The sequence below is a fragment of the Megascapheus bottae genome, chromosome 6 (genome assembly GCF_031878675.1).
Source record: "Megascapheus bottae isolate mThoBot1 chromosome 6, mThoBot2.hap1, whole genome shotgun sequence".
In the NCBI taxonomy this organism is placed as follows: domain Eukaryota; kingdom Metazoa; phylum Chordata; class Mammalia; order Rodentia; family Geomyidae; genus Megascapheus; species Megascapheus bottae.
Window position 1 is genome coordinate 7,547,794 of NC_143514.1, and position 18,150 is coordinate 7,565,943.

An 18,150-nucleotide genomic window follows, 5' to 3' on the forward strand; every position below is an offset into this window, starting at 1 on the left:
TGTACATGGAGAGCCATTTGTAAGCCCAACACAAAGCTGCTGCTGGGTCCGCCTTCCCAGCACAGGACTGAGGGAACAGAACTGGGAAGCCATTGAGAGAGAAGGCTGGGGAAGAGGCCTGGGAGAGCAGCTAGAGTTGCAGAAGACAGTCCTATAAACATTCCTAAGTACATAGCAATGCCTTGGTCTCAGTGGGCAGAGGGCAGGCAAGGCTGACTGAGCTCTGGGCTGCTTTGGATACAGCTGTGGCCATGCTGTTTGCCTGCCCTGGTGGACACAGAGCATTTAGGAGTATTTGCTACATATCTCTATCTGACAGTTTCCTCAGATTTCTCAGGGGAGGTGAGAGAAGATGGCAGTTAAATGGCCTCTTTCCGGAAACAGTATTGATCTGCTCAGCACACACAGAGATAAAGGACCATCTTCACAAAACAGCTTGTCCCTCAGTCCTGCCCTTCCTTCTACATTGTATCTCACAAGCTCACCTTCCTGCTTTTCTTTTCCCTCCCTCCTTCCTTCCCCCTTTTCTTTGCCTCCCTCCCTCCTTTCCTTTTGTGCCAATACTGGAGCTTGAACTCAGAGCCTGGGTGCTGTCTGAGCTTGCTCTTTGCTCAAGGCTGGCATTCTACCACTTGAACCACAGCTCTACTTCCATTTTTTGGGGGGGGGGGTTGGGATAATACATTGAGGGGTTACAGTTACATTTGTCAGGTAGTAGGTGCCATTACTTCACACACATTGATACCCCTTCTCATGTTTTTGTCCCCATTTCCCTCCCCTCACTCCCTACTTCCAGCTTTTTCTGGTGATTAATTGAAGAGTCCCACAGATTTTCCTGCCCAGGCTGGCTTTGAACTGCAAGCCCTCAGATCTTACCTTCCTAAGTAGCTGGGATTACGGGCATGAGCCACTAGTACCCAGTTACAAGGTTCATTTCCTGATGTGTGGCATTAAGATAAAACTCACAGTATGCACACACAAGACAGAATTCCACCTCTTGGAAATCACATACTCAGACACGTATCTGTAAGCCTTGACTCTCTATGTGCCTTCTCCCAGGGCAAAGGGCACAGACTATAATATTTTAGATAACCTTCCAGGGGACATCTACATCCCCTGAAGCCTCAGCACACTCCTGAGTCACTTCCTTCCATTCTACACACTGGACACCTCACACCACAGCAAGCATTGATTTCTTCTTCCCAGCTCCCAGGTTGTTTTTGTACATTCTCTTTCCTTTCCTCCCACTTTTGGTAAAGGTGTCTGCTACATAAACAGCCAATAGGCAAGGACACCAAAAGTACCACTGAGGCACACCGTGGTGATGCAGCGAATGGCAAGACACAGGAACCATGTCAGGATGACTCTGCCGCCAGCAGCACCACTCTCCTGCCCCTTGCTCTGCCTCTCAGGAATAGGTCCCTCAACTGGCATCTTGAGCTGTGAGAGAGGCACCTGCCCCTCTCACAGAGGAGAGTCTCTCTCACAGCCTCTAGAGAAGACTGGAGCCATGCTCTAGACTAGCAGGGATGAAGAACCTTTCTACTGCCAAAGGCCATCTGGATATTTATGACATCATTCCTGAGCCATAGGAAATGATCAGTGTGCGCAGACTGAGCTGTGGGAGACGATGACGAGAAGTATGCACACTGTCAAGTAGCAAGTGCTTCCGTGGGCCCTCCCTGCTCTGGACCCAGGCTGGATTCTTGAACACGATCTCAGGTTGCTCTCCAAACTTAGCAAGTTCTTTCATATACATGTGCCAGTACTGGGGCTTGAACTCAGAGCCTGGGTGCTGACCTGAGCTTTGTCCACTCAAGTTCAGCACTCTTCCAGCTTCTTTGGTGGTTAATTGGAAATAAGAGTCTCATGGACTTTCCTGCCCAGGCTGGCTTTGTGAACCACGATCCTCAGATCTCAGCCGCCTGAGTAGTTGGATTACAGGTGTGAACTATTAGTGCTGGGTTTACAAGGTTCTTACGGGCATCAGGTGGGATAACATACAGAGCCTAGCACTCCCATATGGTAGACGGCGCTGTGAATCCCTTTGAAGGAACAACTATCCCTGGTCTGCTATGCTGGGCAAAGACCTGCACCCCTACAGAAGAGGGTGGATAGTACCTTCAATCACCCACTAGCACCAGCTGGTACTTAGATTCCCGAATCTTCAAAACCAGGGAAGAAAGAGGAGACGGTTGCCAGGTGCTGGTGGTTCAAGCCTGTCATCCTAGCTACTCAGGAGGCTGAGATCTGAGGATTGAGATCTAAAACCAGCCCAAGCAGCAAAGTCTGAGACTCTTATCTTCAATTAATCATCAGATGTAGTGCTGTGGCTCAAGTGGGAGAGCATTAGCCTTGAGCTGAGGAACTCAGGGATAGTGCCCAGGCCCTGAGTTCAAGCCCCACAACTGGGGAGTGGAGGGAGAAAGGAAATAGTTAAGAAAGTAAACATTAGTGAAGTAAACATTAGTCCTTATACTTAAAAAGTGCCCATTAAAATTACATAAATGGTCTCAGTCACACATGTTCAGATGGCAATTGACTTTATGGTAACAGGAAGCATATGTATCCAGTGTATCCAACATTTGCCCGTGGTGCCCTCCAGAGGAGATGGACCACCCCTGTACAAACCTGTAGATCCCCACTGTGGGATCTGCGGGACATCTGCCTTTTCTATTGCCTGGCACCAAGCTGGCCTCAGAGCTGACATCTGGACCGGCTGCATAGCCAGATTCTCACTCCTTCAGCTCTTCACTCAGCTCTCTCCAGGCTGGGTGGTTTTTGTCTTGGCAACAGATCTTCCTTTGTGCTTAAGAGTCCCTAGAGAGCTCAGTGGCCCACATTACTGGTATGTCTTGACACTAGAACCACACTTTATCCAGCCCCACACAGGCTGTGCCCTCTCTGCCCAGGGGCCATCTTTAGACTGTGTCCCCCCCACCAGCCCCGTGCCCTCTCTGCCTGAGCCTCTTTCTCTGAGTCCCCAGTGACTGGAATCTGTCAGTCATACATTGTGTGTTCTTCCCACCCAACTTCCACCTAGAAAGGCTGCCAGATGTCTGGGTAGATAGCCAGCCCTGGAGGGTGGGATCCTGGGAGTGGGGGCAGGGCTGGCACCAGGACAGAGAAAAATCAGGACTAACTGCCTGACCAGAGAAAAAGAATCCCTTCTCTGTTGCCAGCAATTGTTAGCCACCCAAATGAGACACTTGAGTAGGGTTTAATGGCACCCTCCCTTTTTTTTCCATGGTCCTAAGTTGTGTTGATCCTGGTCACTTGTCACCTTGTGACCTACTGTCTAACTCCATATTCCACTAAGATAACCACGGGAATTCATCCAGATTAGGATTCCTTACTAGGTCCATGTGGGGGGGATGGAGTGGGGCTTCCATGAGCTCCTAGTTATTGTGCATAAATTGTTGTGTGACTGTGCATTGAGATCAGTCCTACTTGATTCTCCAAGACTTGTGTGACCTAAAAGCCTCACTGATCCAGGAAGCCCTTAGTGGCCAGGGGAAGGAGGGAGGGGATGAGGGAGAGAGGGAAGGAGTGGAGGAGGGAGGGAGGGGAAGAGGGGGAAATGAAAGAGGGAGGGAGGGGGAAGAGAGAAAACACCTGGAGGCTGTGAACGGGACTGAGAACAGTAAGGGAAAATGCTTACTACTTTGAACACAGCTAGGCTTGGCAGGGCAGTGACTGGTAAGAGAACTCAGTTAACCTTGACACAGCAGTATCCTGACTCCTTCCCTGGAGAGGAGGGAGCCAACGGGGAGCACCACCTCTGACCTTCCGTGAATCCCTCCACACCTAGCACTTGGGAGAACCTGCTGGGGAAGACAGTGGTCGTCCATCTTTCCACCTCACCTAGCAGGAGCCAGCATTGCTACAAAACATTGCGTCATGGCATCCATTAGATGCTCACACGAGGGGATGTGCATGATGGCCTCCTCTACCCGTGTCATCAAATGGCTCTTAGAGTTAATAATTAAAATGAGGCAGGACCTGGCTCGGTGGGATATGATCATGAACACACAGCCCACAGCTGGTTGCTAGGAGCATTCCCCTCAGAGACAGCAGACAGGAAGGAGTAGGGCATGGACACACATCCCAGAACCAGGAGGCTGCAAACCCTCAGCTCACAGGTGTTGACTGCAGGCTAAGACAACGCCTTTGTCAAGCATGGAGAGCCTGACCTGTGCCCCTTTCTCATGGGGAAAGGGCCCACAAGCCTGAAGTGATCACCAGTCAGTTTCCTCACTTCCTTGAGTACTGTCTGCTGAAGTAGCACTCAGAGGAAAACATCTGCCTCTCCCAGTACTCAGGGTGTATACGGATTCTTTCTGCCCATGGTTCCAAGGACAATACAAGCCCTGGTCTGGAGCGTGAATCCTACCAGCTGGGTAGAGGGAGGACTACTAGGGTAGTGATTGCCTAGACAATTCTCAGGAATGTGGAGCTGAGATAATGAAGTAATAATAGATGTGGGAGTATTCCAAGGCCAAAGTACAGGTCATAGGGAACTGAGCCACAGCCCGCAAGATAACCCCTCTAGAACCATGCCAGACCTGACAAGCTGTAAGTCAGCATGTATTCACCACATAAATTATCCAGACGGGATAAACTAGAGAAAGCTAGGCACAGGATACACAGACAGACACAAACACACACCCACACACACACAAAATACACAATGAAACCACACTCTTCTTAAAAGAAAAGAGGGTCTGGTATTCGTGGCTCATGCTTGTAAAGTGTAGCTACTCAGGAAGCTGTGAGCTCAGGATTGTGGTTGGAAGACAGCCAAAGTTATAAAATCCATGATAAAATTCTTAAATTCAGGGGCCGGGAATTTGGCCTAGTGGTAGAGTGCTTGCCTAGCATGCATGAAGACCCAGGTTCGATTCCTCAGTACCACATACATTAAAAAAAAAAAAAAAGCTGGAAATGGTGCTGAGGCTCAAGTGGTAGAGTTCTAGCCTTGAGAAAAATCCAAGGACAGTGCTCAGGCCCTGAGGTTAAGCCCAGGACTGGCAAAAAAAAAAAAAAAAAAAAATCTTAAATTCAATTAATTACCCAGAAAGCTGGAAATGGAGCTGTGGCTCAAGTGGTAGAACTCTAGCCTTGAACAAAAGAGTTCAAGGACAGTACCCAGATCCTGAATTTAGGCCTGTAATCAGCACCTCATAAATAAAAATAAAGAGGAGGGAGAGGAGTTAAGAAAGCAATAGAGCCGGACGAGGTAGCTCACACCTGTAATCCTAGCTATTCAGGAGGCTGAGATCTAAAGATCAAGGTTCAAAGCCAGCCCAGGCACAAAAGGACATAAGACTCTTATCTCCAATTAACTAGAAAATGGGAAGAGGGGCTTGGCTCAAGAGTAGGGTGGTAGCCTTGAGCTGAAGATTTCAGGGACAGTGCCTAGGCCAAGTTCAAGCCCCATGACCCACAAAAAAATAAATAAAATAAAAAAGAAATCAATAGAGATGAATTTAATCAAAATTCACTATGTATATCAATGTAAATATTAAAATGAAGCCCCTTTGTATACTTCATGAAATAAAATAAAAAATAGCATAGGGAGTAGGAAAATATTCCTGCAAAAATCAACATCCCTGTGCTAACATATTATATATGTACCCCAATAAACAAATAATGAGAAAAAACTAGTATACTTTGCTTCTGAAAATTCAGGGAAGAATTGATGTAAATAGCTGGTAGTTGGTAGTTGGTTATTACATGATATATTCAACAGATAGCATGTATATACATGTTTGACATAGATCTGACAACATTGAACACTGACTCATGTGTCCATGAGTGGACACATGATCATTGTGAAACCAATCAGAGTTTCCCTGGGATTTTTCAAATTAGAATGACCAGAGAAGGTCCTATGCCATACACCATAAATTTTAAAGCTATAAAACTAATAGCAGGGCAAGCCCTGTTCTCTAAGCATGGAGAAGCTGGTCTGAGAGAATGGAGCTGATAGGTAAGAGACCATGGGCCCTCTCCACATCCTCCTTCCCAGAGTGAGTCAGGAATCCACACCACTCCACAGGGCTATTTCTAGTGGTAAGTTCCTCACTTGTCAGTGGGAGTTCACAGGCTTATTAGAGTAAGATCAAATCTTGAGATCAAAATCCTAAAAGAAGATCCCTTCGCCAGGAGGCCGAGATCTGGAGGGTCTTTGGAAATAGTAAAGGATGGAATAGCCCTCACTTGTATACTCATTTAGTACAAATGTCAAAAACCCCTCAAAACCTTGAGGTTAAGATGTAACAGTGTCCGGCTCTGCTGGACTTTATGGGAATGTGATTTTCACATCTGAGAAATGAATGCCAACAAGAAAATGAGCCCACATAACCTGATGTTCCATGGAAAGATGGTATCTCGTGTACCTGTTTACATCAGGGCAGTCCACTGACCTGTCAGCAACGGGTGGAAATGAGTGGTATTTCCCATCTACTGTAGGCCCCCCAAAAGGAAGGGAATTGTCTTCAGTTTTCCAGTACAGAGGATTCCTAAACTGTGGTGCATAGGCAAATATATCCTAGGTGTGCCAACCTATTCTAAACATATGCCTTTCTGCATATAAGTCCCAAAGACTTAAGAATCACACAAGCCTGGAGCACAGCCTACTGCACCAAGGTTACACTCCCCACTGGAGGAGCAGCTCTTCCATCCTCTGGCTCAGGAGTGCTCCCCCAGCCTGGGATAATGCTCAGAATACACGAATTCCCAGTGGTCACCACCTGGGCTCTCTTGGAGAAATCCTGAGACATCGGGCAGGAGGAGGTCTTGACTGTTCTGTCTAGGTGAAGACCAGGAGGAGGCAGAGAGGAGGGACTGGGCAGAATGGACTCACAGATCCCTGTCTCAAACACTCACCTGGGCCTGGGAAAAATCAAGACTGCAACGGGAGCCTGGCAGGCGCAGGAAGCAGCCATCAGCTTCATCATTGCTGCTGCACAGAAAGCTCTTTTGAGTCTATGAATGGAGGCTTTGTAGATGATGTTCTTGTCCACAGGCTAATAAATATGTGAAATGGCCTCTCAGACCAGGTTCCTGCAGTCTGGACACTAAGGTCATTCAAGACACAATTAGATGCCATCTGGACAGAGCTGGGACTCGAAAGGAAATTGCCTGGAAGGGCCAAACAGCATGTTCTCATTCCCAGGGTCTGACACATCCTTATCTTCATTCACATGAAGGGCGGGATGGCAGCCAGCCAGCGAGTCCACACTGGGGCCCAGTATGAGCAAGGGTGACCGGCAGTTAATAAAGGCTAAGCTCGCAAGAATGTTCCACTCCAGCCTGTCCCAAGTAAATTTATCCCTTCAAGGAGTTTATCCCTCAGCTGAACTTTCACATCCAAATAGAGTGTCTCTGCCATAAACCGATTTTCACTGTCTTAATACACAGCAATAAGAGCAGAACCACCAGTGCTGGTCCAGCTCTGTATAGCAGATCATGAGCAGTGACTCAGTTATGTTATACAGACTTGGTATTGGCTTCACAATTCACTTCATTGTAAGAAACAGGCCCACAGCTAAGAGCCTTGTAGAATACATTCTCATTCTCCTTTCGCTCTCCCTCCCTCTCTCACTGGGGTTAGAACTCAGGGTCTCATACTTGCTTGCTCAGATGGCATTCTACTACCTGAGACATACCTCCAGCCTTACTTTTCCTGGATGGTTATTTTGAAGCTGAAATCTAATACACTTTTTCTGCCTAGGCTGGCCTCCAACTGTGATCCTCTATATTTCAGCCTCCTGAGTAATTGGAATCACAAGTTTAAGCCACTGCACCTGGCATCAATATTTTCTTACTTTTTTTTTTTTTTTGCCAGTTCTGGGCCTTGAACTCAGGGCCTGAGCACTGTCCTTCGGCTTTCTCAAGGCTAGACTTCTACCACTTGAGCCTCAGCATCACTTCCGGCTTTTTTCTATGTAGGTGGTACCGGGGAATCGAACCCAGGTCTTCATGCATGCTAGGCAAGCACTCTACCACTAGGCCAAACTCCCGGCCCCTTTCTTACTTTTTAAAAATGTATTTAGTATCTTCTCTATATTTATCATCAGGGTCTTACATAAGTGCAATGGTTGGTGTAGGTTGAGTTAGGGGAAAAAACATTAGTAGGAGAACTATGAGTTTGGGTAAGTGTTGTGTCATCTTCTAGGCTCTTTAAGAGCCACGTCCTCCCTCTGCACTAGGGACTTGGTGTGCTCAGTAGTCCTGGGGGCTCTCAAGGGGTTCTAAAGTTACTTACATAATAGTAACATGAAGACTGTTTAGCTCTAGGCACTTAGGCGGGAAAAGCCACACTGGGTGATGTGGTAGTACCCTAGGAGGAAGCAGGGAAGTAGCTCACAGCCCCTACACTTGCTGGGACACACGTATAAGAAAAAGCAGCCGTTTCCACCACAGTAGTCCTCTGATTAACAGAAAGGGTTCATCTCTGGGGAGCTTGGGCTCGGTCCTGAGTCTCTGGGGCTGGGTGAGTCTCTGTGTGCGGGGCAGGGCGGGGGGCTCAGGCTACATGCCAGAAACCCAAGGTAAAGCCTGCCTAGGGGCAGAACGATGGACGATGGCAGAGTGCTGAACACCATTCCACTTCAAAGACGGGCTGACAGATACCCACTCGGGTATCTGCCTGGCAGACATGTAAAAATGAACAAAGCTGGCTTGGGACTTCCAGGAAAACAACTGGCACAGCTTCTTGCCAATGAGGAAAACCCGCCAAGTGGAGATCTGAACTTGGGGAAAACTCACACCACCAGGCCTCTGACAGTTTGCCTAACCCTTAATGACGTCTAATGAGCTCAATGGTGATATTAGTTACATAATGAAGTATGTTAACGTTTAGAAGATCAACCTAAAGCCAGGCACTGGTGGCTTACACCTGTAATCCTAGCTGAGAGCTGAGGATTGAGATGCAAAGCCAGCTCAAGCAGAAAAGTCCAGGGGAGAGGGAGGGAGGGAGGAAGAGAGAGAAAGAACAGGTCCCGGGGCTTACACTCAGGGTCTGGGCACTGTGAATTTGTTTTTTGCTCAAGCCTAGTGCTCTACCACTTTGTGACACAGCACCATTTGTGGCTTTTTGGTGATTAGAGGTAAGAGTCTGATAGCCTTTCTGCCCAGGCTGGCTTCAAACTGTGATCTTCAGATCTCAGCCTCCTAAGTAGCTAGGATTACAGGTACAAGCCACTCACACCTGGCTCTAGGAGATTTTTTTTATCTCCAATTAACCCAAAGCCAGAAATGGAAGTGTGGCTTGAGTAGTACGAGACTACCTGGCATAGTGTGAAAAAAGGCAAGTGAGAGGATAAGGTCCTGAGTTCCAGCCCCATTAAACACAAGAAGAAGAAGGAAGAAAGAAGAGATTAAATGTACTTAACACATAGGGAGTTGATCCACTTAGACTGCAAGAGAAATCAATAGATAAAGACTCCAGCTAGGTTTGAATGTCCACAGTGTAGTGTGCCTTTAAGGAAGGGGCAGCATGTTAAGTCTAGCCTAGTATCACAGGAGAAGGTCTATGTCATTTGAAAAGATTTCAAAATACATCTCATTTCCCTTTTTGAACTATGCATCTATATGAAGCCAGATTTTCTCCTGAGTCCAACACCAAAACACATCATAGGACAGATAGAAGGCAAAAGCAGAAGAGCCAAACTGGGTTCTACTACATCAGATGCTTCAGAGGTCTTCAAAAACACAAGGCCTGGGGTTGGGGGGAGGGAAATGGGGAAAAAACAAGAGAAGGGGTAACAATGTGTGAGAAGTATAATGTAACTGTAACTCCTCTATACACTGCAATAAAAAAAATTTAAAAAACAGGGGCTGGGAGTTTGGCCTAGTGGTTAAAGTGCTTGCCTGGCATGCACGAAGACCCGAGTTCAATTCCTCAGTACCACATACATAGAAAAAAGCCAGAAGTGGTGTTGAGGTTCAAGTGATAAAGTGCTGGCCTTGAGAAAGTCCAAGGACAGTGCTCAAGCTCTGAGCTCAAGCCCACAACTGGCAAAAAATAAATAAATAAATAAATAAATAAATAAAAAACAAAACAAAATAACAACAACAAAAAACACAAGGCCTTTCTTCCCACCAAACTTCATTTGTCTGGAAAAATGATTAAAGTAAGCCGAGTGCAGTGGCTCACACCTGTAATCCTAGCTACTCAGAAGGCTGAGATATGAGTATCTCGGTTCAAAGCCAGCCGGGCACTAAAGACTGTGAAAATTTTATCTCCAATAAAGTACTAGAAAACAGGAAGTGGAGCCAGGTAAAGTGGCTCAAGCCTGTAATCTCAGCTACTCAGGAGGCTGAGATATGAGGATGAAGGTTCAAAGCCAGCCCCGGACAGTAAAGAATGTGAAACTCTTATCTCCAATTAACCTCTAGAAAATGGGAAGTAGAGCCTGGCTCAAGGGTAGGGTGGTAGCCTTGAGCTGAAGAGCTCAGGGACAGTGCCTAGGCCCAGTTTAAGCCCCACAACCCACTGGGGGGGGGGGAGAAAGAAAAGGAAAGGAAAGGAAACGGGAAATGGGGCTGCAGCTCAAGGTAGTTTTAAATGAGTAAAATGCATTCAGCACAAAGTATTCATTAAATAAAAACTGATCCTATAAACATTTAACTATTCCTCCATTTTAGTCCTAACACTGTATAAATAGTTCTAACCTATATAGCAAAATATTTTTTAGGACTTTCAGAAAAGAATGGAGAGACCAAAGAATTTAGGAATTCTTCTCTAATATATTATTTGTTTTAGATGGTTTTGATTAGGCCCTAAGTGTTCAGTCACTCTATGGAATAAACAGCTACATACAGGTGGGTGAGTGACAATAGCTCCTGCCACAATCTTAGCTACTCAGGAAGGTGAGACGCAATTTGAAACCAGCTTGGGGAGGGAAGTCAATGAGACTTGTATCTCTAATTTAACCACCAAATAATCACAAGTGATGTGGTTCAAGTGGTAGAGTACTGTTCTTGAGCAGAAAATCTCAGTACCCAGGCCCCGAGTTCAAGCCCCAAACAAAATACTCAGCTTCTCCCCTCCAGTGAGGAAGGACACACACAGTTCCACAGGCTCAAGGCTTCCTCATCAAACTCCAATGGCAATGGCTGTGTTCTGCCTCCCCTAATTCCAACTTCCTTCCTGACCTGCCACTCAGGTTATCAACTGTCACGTCACAAGTCCAAAGCAAGCTCTTCCAAGGAGAAGTCTTACTTAACACAGGTAGAACTTCAGCTGAACTGAAGCCTCCCAACCCAAACCACATACATACCACAGTTCTTCCTTCTAGACTATTAATTATCCTAATAACATGCCTTCGCATTATAAGATATAATATATCTAAGGTCAATGAGCTACTTGCCTTTTAAGTATCATAAACATACAATTTTTTCCCTGAAGTTAAAATATATTATTACATTTCATACCCAAATTTTTAGAAACTGAATTGCAATTAGGGCTATACTGTCATGGCGCTTGGTCATCACTAGAGGGCAGAGTTTAACAGCAAACAATTCTATCTTTTAAAAACCCGGCCTAGCATTTGGTAGTATCTGTTGGGTCCCTCAGCTTTCCTATGCCTTCAAGATGCCATGATTATATTTCTGAAAACTTTATGACAACATCTGCAACCCCACAATATTCATCCGGAATAAAACTGGCAAAAGAAGATAGAGTGGGGGCTAGGTGTGGGAATGTCCTGGCTGTTTTGAAGTAAGAACACCTAAGAAGTTCTGGAAGACTCTCAGAAATGTCAGTGTTGTTTTGACAAATGTAAAGAGTTTTGGAATAACCTCACTCCCTCTCCCTTCATATGATCATTGGGTCACCAAATATTTATGAGAACAAGGTCCTCTCCCATGGAGAGTTCACAAAAGCAAACACAAGTAGGAATGGGGTAGAGAGAGGCTGCCTCCAACAGGGGATCAGGGAGGGTCTTCATTGGAGACATGGAGCACTGCAGTGGCCAGTTCTAATGAGTATTTACTTGGTGCTAATTACACACAGGCTCAGGGCTAAAGGGTTTGCGTGAGTTCCCACACTGACTCTACAATCTCCTGTTTACTGTTAAGGCAAATGAGTTTCAGAGAATTTCAGTAACTTGTCAGAAAATTCCTACCATCAAAATTGACTAAGAGCTGGAAGCTGGTGGCTCATACCTTTAATCCTGGCTACTCAGGAAGCAGAGATCTGAGGATCACAGTTCAAAGCCAGCCCAGGCAGAAAGGTCCAGGAGACTCATCTCCAATTAACCACCAGAAAGCCGGAAGTGGTTCAATTTGGTGGAGTGTTAGCCTTGAGTAAAAGAGCTGAGGGACAACACCTTGAGTTCATGCCCCATGAGTGGCACCCCCCCCCAAGAAAAAGATGAGGCTTTGTATTCATAAGCTTATCAGGACTTCTGTGATCAATTATCACACCCCTGGGACTTGAAGATTTAAAAAAATATACTTTCACAGAGTGGTAATTTCCACTCTGTGGAGACTTTCAGACATTCAAAGTCTGAAATGGGGCATCAAGGGGATGCCCTCCCCTCTTCCTAGTGTCTGCCTCTGTTGCACCCCAGCATGCTCCTGTTCTGCCTCTACAAGTCTAAATTCCTTCCCTGGGGCCCCACGCAAGGCATTAGGGCTCATAGTATAAAGTAGAGGTTCAACTGATGTTCCATTTGTAGATCTGCAAAGGTCTTATTCACAAATACTGGGTAAGAATTTCAACAGATGTGTGTGTGTGTGTGTGTGTTGTTACTAGGGCTTAAACTTAGAGCCTAAGCACTTTCACTTAGTTTTTTTGCTCAAGGCTGGTACCACTTCAGCCACAGTTCTACTTCTGGCCAATAGGAGATAGAATTTCAGAGGCAGGACCAGGAGTTTGGCCTAGTGGTTAAAGTGCTTGCCTAGCATGCACGAAGACCCGGGTTCGATTCCTTGGTACCACATACATAGAAAAAAGCCGGAAGTGGTGCTGAGGCTCAAGTGGTAGAGCTCTAGCCTTGAGAAAGCCCAAGGACAGTGCTCAAGCCCTGAGCTCAAGCCCAGGACTGGCAAAAAAAAAAAAAAAAAAAAGAATTTCAGAGGCTTTCCTGTCCAGGTCAGCTTTGAACTGCAATCCTCAGATCTCAGCCTGAAGAGCAGCTACAATTCCAGGCGTAAGCCACTGGAATCAACTGCCTGGCTCAACAGATCTTTTTGAAAGACCTTAACTTGATTGTAACTACGAAAACACTTTCTAAGTAATGCCACATGCACATTCCCTAGGGGTTAGTATTCTTACATGCATTTGGGGGGATGCAGTTCAGCTGACACATTCTGGTACTACTGTAAAACATTCAGCTTCTGGCTGCCTTAGACCCTTCCAGGCCAAAGGACAAGTAAAGGAAGACCTGGAGCCACGCACAAGGCCAGACCCGGGGTTTTCAGAAGAATGGTGTATCTTAAGCCAAGGAGGGCTTGTGCCAGATCAGGCCTCACAATAGAGCGAGCATCCAGAGGGCAGCTCTGGGCTTCAGCCTAGTCTCAAGGAGAGCCTGCCAGTGTCTTATGCCTGTAATCCTAGCTACTCAGGAGGCTGAGATCTCAGGATTGTGCTTTAAAGCCAGCCCAGATAGGCAAGTCCAGGAGACTTTCTCTAATTGACCACCAAAAATTTGGAAGTGGAGTTGTGGCTCAGAAAAGCCAAAGAGAATTTACTTCTGGCTCAGGACACAAGCAAATTCATCTCAGGCTGCTCTGGCTTGCACAGTGAGCTAGTCAGGCCAGCCCCAACAGGAGCAGTCAAGGCTAAGGCCCCAGGCTGCACCCACCCTCCTCTTCATCCCACCAGCCTAAGAATGCTGCTTGGAATTGAGGGGTCTGCCCTATAAGACACTGAGATGTGTTCAAATCCTGCAGTGTTGGGACAGCCTTGTCTGTGGTCAGGAGAATCCCAGGCAAGCCCAGGACTGGCTGCTAGGTCTGTAGGGAAGATGAAGTCAATGCCAATAACTCAAGGTTGCATAATGTCAGTGGCTGAGCCATAAGGAGCCAAACTTTGAGAAGTCTGGCTACTCATCTCTGGGGAGACAAAGCAGGAAGGGGGAGGGGGACCGTCTACAGGAGGGGTCAGTGAACATTTCCTGGGGGTTCTGCTAGTTTCTGGGTTCAAATTGTCACGAAGTCTCCTGCATCCTGGAAGCTGGCACCGGCAACGCTATCTAATGGTGGCCTGCCTGTGTGCCAAGTACATTTTAAGTGTATACTCACAATGTGAATTTTGTGTACTTTTGCTCCTTTTGAATTTTTTTTGGTCTGTTGTGGGGCTTGAATGGGAGTCCTAGGTCCTGTCTCTGAGCTCTTTTGCCCAAGGCTAGCACTCTACCATTTGAGCCATAGCACCACTTCCCTTTTTTTTTTTTTAATTTTGACATTTCTTATAATTGTTACTTAAAAGAATGGGAAATATGGGCCAGAGCAAGGCCTAGTGGTAAACTGCTGGCCTAGCACGCATGCCACTTCCAATTTCTGAGTGTCAATTGAAGAGTCTCATCAACTTTCCTGCCTAGGTTGGCTTCGATCTGTGATCCTCTGAGGAGCCAGGTGTACAGGCATGAGTCACCAGTGCCCAGCCTAATTTTTTTTTTAAATTAACATCCATGTTTAGCCACATGCGGATGGCTCATGCCTATAACCATCCTACTACTCAGAAATTGACATCTGAGCATGATGGTTAAAAGCCAGCTGGAGCAAGAAAAGTCCATAAGCCTACCTTCAGTTAAGTAGCAAAAAGCTACAATTAGAGGGGTAGCTTAACTGGTAGAGTTCTAGCTGTAAGTGAGAAAAGTTAACAGTGCCCAGACCCTGAGTTCAAGCCCCAGCACCAACCCTCACCCCCAACCTCCCTTGATACTGTATTCTCTTTCTAATCAAGTCCACCATCACTGATGCAACTCATCTTACACCAGAAACTTCCCCTATTGAGGCACAGCACTTAGGGGCTTAAAATAGGTTTTTTCACTTGCTTTTCCATGTGAAGCTACTTGAGTCTAATTTGCATTCAGAAGCCGGGCTCCCTTTTTAGCACAGCGTACTGGCTCTGACAATCGCCTAGTTGTGTAACTACCACCACAATCAGGTGTTTCTATTTCTATTCCCCCAGGAAGTTCCTTTTAGCAGAACAACTCTTCCCCATCCCCTTCCCACCACAGACGTGCTGCTCATCAAAGTTTTGCCTTCATCAGGATCATGCAATGGAATTATGGGAATAGCTGACTGCTGAGTTCTCTCCAGCATACAATACATTTGAGACTCATCCATTCTTGAGTGTGTAGCTATAGTTCGTTTCTTATGACATTCAGGGAGGGTCCCGTTTTTGTTCCCGGATGTTCAGGTTGCTGCCATTTTTGTTATAGTGAATGACTTCATGACAAACAATTCACAGTCAGACCTTCCCTAAGGCATGTTTTTTTCACAAACTCTACTACTTTAAGTTCCCACTTCTGGTTTTCTGGTAGTTAATTAGAATCTTACAGACTTTCCTGTCTTTGAGCCATGCTCCTCAGATGTCAGCCTGAGCCACCGGTGCCTGGCTACCAGAAGCTTTTACTTTTCCCAATTGGCCACATTTTCACAATGCAGAGATTGCGCTGAATGAGAGGTCAACCTGCTTGGCCTCAGCAATTTTCTAAATACTGTGGTCACTCTGAATCTCCCAAAAATATCTGCAGAGCACACTCTGGGGGGCGGCCTGGGCAAGGCTGACCACGGGTTGGAACATTTCCTGCAGAGAGCCAGGGCTGTGGGGTATTTGCACATTCAGGCAAAAACTTGCATAGCCAGCCAATCAGGCTATTATTTGGTTCATAGAACTTGTTAAAATCTCACGGAATGTACAGCGTGCCATTGTTTTCCTAAGTCCCTTTCATGACTGCGAGCTGGCTAATTCCGGGCAGGCTAGCCTGTTTGCCTGCTCTAAGAAAAGGCTTTCTTCAAACACAGCTATTTAACCGTGACCATGGCTGCTCCACATCCCACCGGGGCAGGGGGTCCTCCCACTGCCTCCCAGCCCCAGCCAGGGCACTTATTTTTAGTGCTAGAATTTGCATAATTACTTTTCTGTTCATCTGCTGGGTGACCTAATGTGCCCCCAGCAGACTGCAGGAACCGGCCTTGCTGAGATCTGAGCCTGCAGATGGGGAAGACTCTTCGAAAAGGCATAGTAACTCCATAAAATTTTCTAGATGGTTCTAGAAAAAGGCAAGGCTCAGTTCTCATTCAGCACTACAGCTCCAATGCTTCCTTTTTCTCCTCCTAACCTTCAAAGTGGGCTCAGAGGCTGCAGCCATTTCCCAAGGCTTCACAAAGGGACTAACCAGAATCCCGCAAGCTGGTGACAAAGGGGACATTCCTTCACCCTCAGTCCAGCCAGGGACAAAGGCAGCATTCCACCGGAGGGACCAGAGGGACGGGAGGGAGAGAGTCCCTGTGGGTTGCCTGGAGAGCCCAGCTTTGGTCCACAGCCATTGTGCCGATCAGCTGCTGCCCACCACAGAGCGCTAATTTGAAAAAAACAGCATCTCCAAGTTTCTTTTCTACTTCCCTAGGTTTTCCAATTTAGCTTTCTTAACGACCATTTCTTTCTTAATGGAAATTCTATAATAAGCACTTTCCTTGGGGCCAGGAGTTTGGTCTAGTGGTAGAGTGCTTGCCTAGCATGCACAAAGACCAGGGTTCGATTCCTCAGTACCACATACATAGAAAAAAGCCAGAAGAGGTGCTGAGGCTTAGTGGTAGAGCTCTAGCCTTGAAAAAGTCCAAGGACAGTGCTCAGGCCCTGAGCTCAAGCCCAGGACTGGCCAAAAAAAAAAAATGCTCACCAATTCCTTCCTCTAAAAACAGTAAGCTTTAAAATATCTTCAGATAAAAGGCTCTTCCCTAATGTAATGCCAGCCTGGGTACAAAGAGGAGACAGAACCAAAATAAACTAATTTATAAAATTTAGTAGAAGGAGTAATTCCTTAAATGTGAAGAAAAAAGCTCTAAGAAAAAATAAAAGAATAAACAAAGAAAGGGGGGAAATAAGATGATTGGGGGGGGTGGGGAGAAGGGAAGTGGGGACATAAACATGAAAAGGAGTATCAGTGTGTGAGCAGTAGTGCACCTACCTGATGAATGTAACTGTAACCCCTCTACACATTATCCCAACAATAAAAAATAAAATAAAAAGACTGAACAAAGAGCTGGGTACAGTGATTCAGGCCTGTAATCCTAGCTACTCAGGAGGCTGAGATCTGAGGATCAAGGTTCAAAGCCAGCCCGGGCACAAAAGGACCTGAGACTCTTATCTCCAATTAACCTCTAGAAAATGGGAAGTGGGGCTTGGATCAAGGGGTAGGGCAGTAGCCTTAAGTTGAAGAGCTCAGGGACAGCGCCCAGGCCTAGTTCAAGCCCCATGACCCACCCACCCCCCCAAAAAATCAAGCAAACAGAAACTCTTCCTTTCTGGCTTATTATGGGTATCTATCTTCCTTCCCCAAAATATTAAGCTAGAAGGATCAAGAAGATCCCATGCTGAAGATTTCTAGCTGTGGCAGAGCCCATAGAGAAATTGGAAGAAAAGTCAGTATAGTACAGCTCCCTTCCTGGTATAATTCAGTCACTGTTGGATTATTACTTGGGAAGTACATGGAGCCATTACCAATTATTAACATCTTAGCACAGCTAGTTAATCGCATTTCTTAAATCAATACCTGACAGGTCTAAGAAGCTAGACACACATAATGGGGGTAGAAATATGGCAGAACCCCACAGAGACATTAAATTGAGCAGATAGAGCCCTCCAGAGGACCAAACTACATCAGTTATGCCCAGGCCACTGCCTCTGAAAGCTCTTTCCTCCTATTTAAGAAAAAAAAAAAAAAAAAAACTGGTTTTATTGAGGGTAAGGTATGCTAGGTACGCAGAGGAAAATTCCAGAGCCCCACACCGCAAACCAAGTCCCAAACTACAAACGAAAAGAATTTGTTAAAATCAGACCTTCAAGATGATCGAGTTTTTATATTGCAGGGGGAAAAAAAACCCACAAGGGTAGAAAAGAACTAAGGAAACAAAGATTGAGAAGAAAAACAAGAAAGCAAAACCCAGAAAAATCTCAAGGGC

The 18,150-nt window shown here is 46.1% G+C and overlaps 1 protein-coding gene across 3 annotated transcripts in view; it reads right to left on the bottom strand.

Annotated features, from left to right (window-relative positions):
• Window positions 1–18,150, bottom strand: part of Bcar3 (BCAR3 adaptor protein, NSP family member) — a 109,230-nt gene that overhangs the window by 48,775 nt on the left and 42,305 nt on the right. The window contains exon 1 of one of the 3 annotated variants that reach the window (XM_090334221.1): window positions 6,892–7,197. The exons of the other annotated variants lie outside the window; for them this stretch is intronic. The gene's annotated coding sequence lies outside the window, so the exon portion shown is untranslated. Of the gene's footprint in view, window positions 1–6,891; window positions 7,198–18,150 lie in introns of those variants that run through there. 3 annotated transcript variants of the gene reach the window in all.